Raw genomic sequence first — 8,852 nt, 5'->3', positions numbered from 1 at the left:
GGGGCGGGGCCGGGCGCGGAGGCGCCCATTGGCCCCGGCGGGGGGACCGCGCGGATGTGACGTCAGAGGCGTCTGAGGCTCCCGCCCCCGGCCCCGAAAGACTCCGTGTCAAGGTTCCGGGTGAAAAGGCGCGCGCCGGCGCCGGCGCCGGCGGCCGGGAGGGAATGGGTGGGGGAGCGCATGCGCATGCGCATGCGCTTGCGGGGGGGCGCGGGGAGGGGTGTTCTGCGCAAGCGCACAAAGACGCTGTCCGCAGCTTCGCTGGGGGGGTGGTGTCCGGTGACGGTCTGCGCATGCGCGGGGGGTGGGGGAAGGGGAGGGGAAGGCTAGGCTAGGCTAGGTTGGGTTGGGTTGGGTTGGGTTAGGTTAGGCTAGGCTAGGCTAGGCTAGGCTGGGCTGGGCTGGGCTGGGCTGGGCTGGGCTGGGCTACGCTACGCTACGGTACGCTGGGTTAGGCTACGCTAGGCTAGGCGGGGCGGGGAAGCTGTTGCCCCGCCGTGACAGGGGGCGTGTGGGGGCCCCGCCGCAAGTGGTCGGCGAAGGGCCAGGGCGGCTCTCCATCGGCCGCCGTGACAGGACGTGTCCGCAGGGCGGTAAAAACCGCTCCGAACAGGCAAGCTGGGAGGCCGCGGCGCTCGGGTAAGGCTCGGCCTCTGGCTCCCGCCGCTGGCGGTTGGGCTGCTCACGCCTCACGGCTCTGGGAAGCCCGGGCCTGCGTCGGGGCTCGGTGCGGTCGGAGCCTTTGCACCAAGTAGGTGCCTTTCGCACCCACCCTGCGTCTCAGGAGGTGAAGAGGTTGTTTAGTGACAGAGGGGTGGCAGGGTGGGCTGCTGTAAGTGATCAAGACAAGTCTGGGCGAGAAAGACCTGTGAGTCACCAGCACGGATGTTGCCATTGAGGCTGTGTTTTGGGGACAGGATGAGTGCTGGCGCGGCGTGTGTGCAGTATCATGGCTTTGGCGTCAAGCTTCTGCCAGGTGCTGGCACAAACATTTCTCCCAGGTGATGAGTTGGATCAAGGATCTGATTCAACTGAAAAAAACAAATCACTTTTTTTTTTGCTAGCTTTTTTTTTTTTCATCTGCGACCTGTTCCTTAATTTTATTTCCATGATTGGCCAAATACTTTTATTCACATATTAAGGAGAGTGTGGTGTGAAGGATGAAAAGTAGAACCTAAAGCTATTGCTTTAGATATAGTGAATGAGGCTTGTTAGTCTTTTCTTGTAATTGGAAAATAAAAGGAGATGGAAGAGAACTAAAGGTAGATGTCCACACCATTGCAAGGGCAGTGCCTGTGTTGGAAAGAAATAGCTACTGGTAGAAATAATCAGGAAAGTTTACCGAACCAGTCCCCTAGCACTGCTTGTTAGAGGAGTTCCTCTGGACTGAGCCATCTCAAAACAGGTCTCGCTGCATACAAATTACCCAGTTCCCTTCAAAGAACACCATCAGTGCCCACACCTGAGGCCTGCTCTCTCCTAACATGTTTTTGGTAATAAGTTGTTATTACCATGTGAATACCATGTTCTAGCTGAAATATTTCCATCTGAACACAAACACAAAAAGAGAAGTGAGTTATAAGGATGTGTATATTAGAATCCAGACAAAACCATAACATGCCTTGAAAAAAAAATACAGTAAAGGAACAGAATACCAAGGTATTTCATACCCTAAACTTTTAAGTGGGCAACTTGGAAATGCCTTACCATGAAATTCCCTGCTGCCAGATAGATGCCAATCAGTGCTTCTGCTACAAACACCCTCCTTGCTATAGTCTCTTCTCTGAACCCTTTTTGGCCTGCTTTTTTGATAGCTAGCCTTCTAAATTAGGAAATGGAAATAATGTTCAGGAGTGTAGCAGCATCTCATTTATTAACTCCCCTTCTATTCCTCATATTATGAAGTAAATTATACAAAATACTTCCTGAAGAATAGCTATGACTTTTAGAATCATCCTTCTGGATTAATTACATTTTGCCAAGTTCATCTTACTTGATGAAAGTACAGAGAAATTTCTCAAAGAAAATCCATGAAACAATTAGTAAGGGACTTACGTGTCTTTCATACTTCTATTGTAGCTTCCTTAGTTAATGCTGCAGCATCCTAACACACGTGTACGTATAAGAGGTAAACATGCTTCCAGCTCGTGCTGTTCCTCTGGAACAATGCCAGGTTGTGTGCTCAGAGCAGCATTAATGAAGGAAACGGCTACTGCTGTTAATAGCAACTACATTGTAGGATTTTGTTGTAACTGTACATTGTGCAAAAAGTAAAGAGACTGAAGTCTTTGTAATGTTTGCATTGCTACTATTGCTGCTTTCTCTGTGGAGAGGCATGAGGCATGTAATTGAAATTGGAAATAATGACAGTGCAGTGTTTTGTTAGAAGTGGGACTATCAAAATCCTCACGTCAGTGATACGAATATGATCTAAACTATGTCATTTTTGGTACATTTTTGTGGGCTGATTCAAGAACATATTTAGATGCCTGGAATGGTAGTTAGGTAATAATAGACTTTTAAAATCATGGGCTGGTTGTACTTGAGTACAAAAACATAAGCATGTTTCTCATTGTTGTGGTATGGGAATGTAACTCATAATACCCTGGGATGCAAAAGCTGTGTAGAAATGAAATGCATGCAGAGGACCAAGCTCACAGAGTTTCTTGAACAGTTCTGGCAGTGGCTACCAAGGCACAGTTACAGGATATAGGAGTAAGACTGTGATAACGAAGCTCGACAGAGCTGTGAAAGCCCTTTATGCACAGAGGTCCAGTTGTCAGTTGTCATCAAGTTCACCTAGTTGAAGATAAGACTTGCTTGCAGCTGCCTGCTCAGTGACAGTCATGTTGTTTTGGAAACTGCACTCTTGAGATAGCTGTGTCCTGAAAAGGAAGAGCTCGTGCAGAGCTATGGTAACATCCAGGGACATTCAAATATCGTAAGCATAGATGCATACGTCTCAATATTAGCAGGCTAGTGAAAGGAAGGAGGAGACACTGCTGGTGGCAAAAGTAGATCCAGGATGAGAATGTTGCAGGCAGGTAGGTATTCTGCACAGTTGCCACTGTTAGACTTCTGGCGTTGATTTGCAGCTATTGCCATGAACTGTCATTTAGATTGTGCAGCTAGCTCTCACTTAATGTTATATCTGCAGCTGTTGCATGAACAGTTATGGGGGATCAGTCCTTGTATGTGAAATTTAAAAAAAAATTACCCTTCCCCCCACTATTATCACTGCCAGCAACATAGCTCAAAGGCAAAAAAAAAACCTTACAGAAAGGCTGTTAGTGAGGCATGGTCATAGTCAATGGCAGGAAGTTTTTGCCAGGCTGCTTTAAGATGCAGGCATTATGTCATATAAAACAAAGAAGCTGCGTGACAGTGTGTGAGCATCTGTGTTATGTACATCAAAATATCCATATTAGGTCATCTTGACTTCTTAAAACTGATTATGGAACAAATGAGTCCTTTACCTTGCAGATTTCTGCTGCTGAAGTGTGAAGATTGCCACAGATTAGCCTGTTATTTAAACTGCCTGTTCTATTTTGTCATCCTTGACCCACCAAAAATGGCCTTTTTCATTGAGAACAGATCCATATAAACAGAACAAGGTAGGGCAAATATTGAACTCACTTTCCTATAGACCATCCACAGAGATGATTTCAGAGAGTGAGTTATAATGGTTGTTAACATCCTTAAAGATGAAAGCTAAAAAAATATCAAAATACTAATATCAGAAGTTAAAAAAAAAAAAAAACAGTAAAAGGGAAGTTAATTCGTTATAACACCACAGGAAGATCTTATGTATTTTAAAAGGAAAAAGGAAAAAAAAAAATAGTGGATTAAATGCTAAGGCTAGTCAGCTGCAAAGCCATGAGTTTTAATAAAGCACAGAGAAAAATCACACTGATTATTGCAGACATTTTCTGAATTCAGCCAAGAGAGATGGAAGGAGTATTCCTGTGAAGAGACTGTTAGAAAGAAGGGGAAGAACAGTTTATTCTATCGTTATTGCAAAATCAAGTCAGCAATCTGTCCTTATATACAGTATATGACCTGAAATACTGGGACAATACTCATTTACAACAGCTAGATTCCATTGTTTTACCACACAGAACAATCATTCTGGAATAGACCAGTACAGTTCTTTTGCATTAATCGTTACATTTATACTGACTTTCTGCCAAATTATTTTTTATGTTTGTACTCGGCTATGGTTAAATAGAATAAACAGCTAATTCTGAGCAAAGAAAGGGCAAGTAATAAAATTAATTGGATACATTCCACCTGTTTTTCCTAGTAATCAATTATTCACAAATGGTCACAAAATCATTTTGCAACATTATTTACCATTTGATAATTTATAATTTTCTGCAATTAATCATTATTGGTTTCAGATCATTCTCTAATTACCTGTAGATACCATCCATTTTCTAGTGGTATGTCATTTCACACAAGTCACAAAGTACCGTTTTCAGTTTTTCACTGGACAATTTATGTAACTAACCAGCAGTATAAACCAGTAGCGCTAGAACTCAGTTTCCTGAGTTTTGCAATAGAGTTTTGCAATAATGTTTCTGGGTTTTTTTCAGTGGATGAACTGAACAACTGACACATTTTTATTTGGAATTTTGGAAATGTGTGCATTATTCAAAAGTGGCTTTCACCAAGCATTCAAGAACCCAAACCTAAAATTTGCAAGTGAATGAGTAAATTTGCTAGTGAATTTTGGAGTGGAAATATATGTGGATACAAATATTACAATAAAGTCGTAGTTAGCGTTTAGTTAGGTTTGAAATCAAATAAACTTGGGCCCAAAATACTTTATGTTTACTTGTCTCTGAGAAAATAGACAGGGAAATCAAAGCAGAGCTCTTACCCATACGTTAACAGCCGTGCACAATATATAAAGCCAAATATGAAGGGAGAAAAAGATTTGAAAGCTCTGAAACCAACCCATATCACTTAATGCATTCATCATTGTCAGCATCAATAAATATATGTGCCAAAACCATGGGCTAGAAGATTTAACATAGCTCCCACAACATTTGCAGAAGATTGGGTTCTTTGGAATAAAGTCCATATAGAAACAACCCTGAGGACTTCAGTTTGGTTAACTGCTATAAATTCAGTAGGGGGTTATTTTTTAAAAAATTCCTTTTCTACCTGAGTGAAAGTATCCTTAGAAATACATTATCTTCTTTCAGATGTTATTATCTGGGTTTCAGTGACTGACGAATATGCTCTTAGTTTCATGAGTAGCCTGACACTGAATTATTTGCTCTGTGCACACAATTACTTTGCCAAAAGCCATTGTGGTTTCTGAACATGTCTAGAGAATTGCATTCCTGGAAGGTGTTTGATACTTGATACTAGGCAGCTGAAACATCCAGAATCCCAGATCATTTTTGAAGTCTTGGCTTTAGGAAGTAAGTTTATTATTTTAGATTCTGGAACACACAATGCAGCCTCTTAAGGAAAGCACCAACATTATGAACTGTAGATCATTAAATGGGATCGGATCACCTCTGATCAATAAAGAGGCTATATGCAAACTATATATGGCTTTCCAAGAGGAAAAAGGGATTGTAGAAGGAGCTAAATGACTCTGGTATGCATTTCGTAACATCATTTTCAGTATAAACCAGTGCTGGAAAAACATTTTCTATTCAGTGTAAACAAACTGATGAAAGAACCGTGCAAGCTGTTGTGTGTGGAAGGAAATGAATTAAGCTTTTTTGGGGTGATGGCTGCATGTTTTTACCAGGTAACACCCCATACCTGAAGTACGGGGTGCACACAGTACAGTAACGGTATATTACATGGATATGAAAGACAAAACAGTTGGAGAGAGAGGAGTTCTTGCATATGGAAGCATTGATAGAAAGGATGACCTAGACTTGTCTTGTGTTACACATTTAAATCATGGTTTTACTCGGTGTTTCTGGAATTTTGCGAACATTTGCTGTATTGTATCATCTGAAACTCACAAAGTGCACTTGAATTATATTGCTATACATACTATATTGATGCATGTTATCCATAACACTTGTTATGGATACAGTGTTATCTGTAATAGATCATGCCCTGACTCCGCTGTTGAATTTGAAGAAGAATGTTTTCAGTCTGAAGATGAACAGTAAAGGAGCACATACATGTTGGAGACAGGAGTCTGATCTGGTAGGCTGTTGGGCATCATCTGCAGCATGGGACACCATCTCTATCCAAGAAGCAGGATCCTGACTTACAGGTGTCAAGATGCAAAAGACATTTGTAAGTATCTTCTTGAGCAGATACAAGGGACAAAGTAAAAGAAGATAAAAAACCAGAGGGATTTTCTTGTATATGATTAGTTGATATTAACCTTAATTTTGTCTTCTGTGTCTCTTCATTGTAGGCACTTGTCTGGACTGAGATGCATATTAAATAACCTCTGACAGTGTATTAAGGTGCCTATAGCATTAGCCCTGCCCTCCGCAGGCTTTTATTTGGTAAGCAAAGAGAGCTGTAGCAACTCCACTCTATTTTGATTACGTATTTATATTGGTTGAGCTTAATGTTCTGGTTCTTTTTAAATATTTTTCTAGCAGATCATCTGAACTTTGGAATTTTATTCCCAAGCTGCTTGGAAACAAACACAGCGTGCTGTAAGTGAACATCCACAAAGTGCTACACAAACAAATCACACGCTTGTTTCAAGAGCCTAGTTAACTATCAGTTTGTGTGTTACAACCGTACGGCATCCTGGGCAACAGGAATTCCAGTTCCCATCTCTCTTCCCTTTAGGAGCTTATCTCTGTCTATACTGACCTGGCGGTGTCTGAAAGAAACCAGTGATCAATTCAGTTTGTAGTTCTTTGTGATCGGTGGGTACACTGAAAAAAAATCAGCTTTTTGTGAGGGCCTTGTGTGATATTCAGCCAAGTTCATACTGAGGTAGAGCTGTCCCAACATCCCTAAAATACAGCTGCAAGTAGAACTGAAATTGTCACTGTCAGAGAAGGCATCATATTTTTGAGCATTTCCTGTTCAAGTGCAATGTAAAATAAATCATGTTTGAACTCTGCTTTTTTTTCTATTTATTAATGATCTATTTCAGACTTAAAATGTTGCAGGACAAAACTCGGAAATAATTTTTCTCTTGGTAAATTACATGAAAACTGATTGCTCATCCCAAAACATCATTGATTAAATGGTAACCCATTCAATGCAAGAATATCACCAGCATGAAGTAGAGCCTTTTCATTACTGTATTTATGAGTAAATTGCTCTTCTTCATGCCTATCCCCTGCACATCAAACAAAATACATTTTCCAGTCAGGAGGCTCCGAGCAGTGAGGACAATTATATGCCAAGAGTTCTGATTTCTGGTCTAAGACCCTGTAAGGACACCTGTATGGCCTCTAGGAAGTCACCTAAGCCTTTGTTGTTAAAATCTTACTAATAATATGTGCCTCACCAAACGGTTATGTGTGTAAATTAGTTAAGGAGACAGATTCCAAGTTGTGTGTCAAGCAGAAGCTTGTACTTCGGCTGAAGATCTGGAGGCGCAAAAGATGCAACATCAGGACTAGCTGGTAATATACACGCACACAAAAAGTGCAAATACTGTCAGTTATATTCTTAGATGGACCTCACAAATATTAAATAACCTATCAGAAAAATAAACCCATTAAAGAAGAATGCATTAGAAAAATTATAGAGAGTTGGTTGACTTTATCCACATTTAGAAAAATATCTGATTAACTATCCTGTGGCCTGTTTAGAGGTTTGACATTTGTAAATAAACACTGTGTGGAGCTATAGAGCTTGTTCTTCTGGAGATGTAAATTAGATAGCATCAAAACAGCAAAATAAAAGGGGAAGTGCTATATGAACTTCTGCTTTTAGGCTACACTCCAGTAGTCACATTTTTTCAGTCACTGAACCATGCCAACCTTTCAGCAGTTCCTTGATAGAGTTAAGTAGACATTTTCCTAAATGTAATCAAAGCACTTGTTATCAGTGATACCATCTTAATAAAAAAGAGAAGCATTTCAGCTTTTGTAGACCATACCCACAAACTATTGAGTGGAAAGCAAACTGGTTGGAATGCTGGCAGAACAAAATACAATTCTGCACACCGACGCTTACTTGTTTTAGTAAGCGTGTTATGTATCATTGGATGCCAGTTCTCCAGCTCGGATACTGCTTTATGACTTGGCTTAACATTTACAGTAAATAAAGGACAATTAATGCAAAATAAGGGCATGCTCAGGCAGAAATGTTTCAATTACTCATCTTTTTGGAATCATATGATGAAACATAGCACCAATTGTTCTTAAACAATCCTGGGAAAGACAGGTCTCGGAGTGACTGGCATATTTACAGTCTTATTAAGAATAATTACTAGGTTTTATTAAGAATACTGTACTTCCATATTAAGAGTTATTTATCTGTTTTACTTATGTAGGTCAATGAAAATGGCTGGCCAACCCCAAATATATTGAAATAATCTCTGTGACTGAAAATGCGCATGCCTGATAGAGGACAGATGCAGCAAGACATTTAGTCAGAAGACTCATGTTTAGCAAGCATGTGCTTTAAGTGCCTCTGTGACTCACATTGGCTTCAGTGGTACTTAAATACGTTAAACACTTTAGTACTTTTAGTGTGCCCTACTGTAAAGATGAGAGTTTTTTTATTCACACATTGAAAATTAGTGAGCATGTTTTTTAACGCACTCCTAAACCAGGGCTACAATATCAACTCTTAAACACTTTTTAAATTATTGATGTTTTGGCCTAAGAAATGCCAGCTCAGTATTACTTTATGGATAGTAATGAGAACGTTATTTTATCACTGTGTAA

The 8,852-nt window shown here is 40.6% G+C and overlaps 1 long non-coding RNA gene across 1 annotated transcript; it reads left to right on the top strand.

Moving 5' to 3' along the window:
- The first annotated feature begins 3,064 nt into the window (after positions 1 to 3,064).
- On the top strand, positions 3,065 to 7,567 carry LOC142422057 (uncharacterized). The gene is made up of 3 exons (XR_012779035.1): positions 3,065 to 6,276; positions 6,401 to 6,494; positions 6,591 to 7,567. It is a non-coding gene; the product is annotated as an uncharacterized LOC142422057 (long non-coding RNA).
- The last annotated feature ends 1,285 nt before the right edge of the window (positions 7,568 to 8,852 follow it).

Source organism: Mycteria americana, chromosome Z, assembly GCF_035582795.1.
Source record: "Mycteria americana isolate JAX WOST 10 ecotype Jacksonville Zoo and Gardens chromosome Z, USCA_MyAme_1.0, whole genome shotgun sequence".
NCBI classification, from domain to species: domain Eukaryota; kingdom Metazoa; phylum Chordata; class Aves; order Ciconiiformes; family Ciconiidae; genus Mycteria; species Mycteria americana.
Note: the sequence above shows the minus strand (reverse complement) of the source record. Positions and strands in the feature narration are given on the sequence as shown.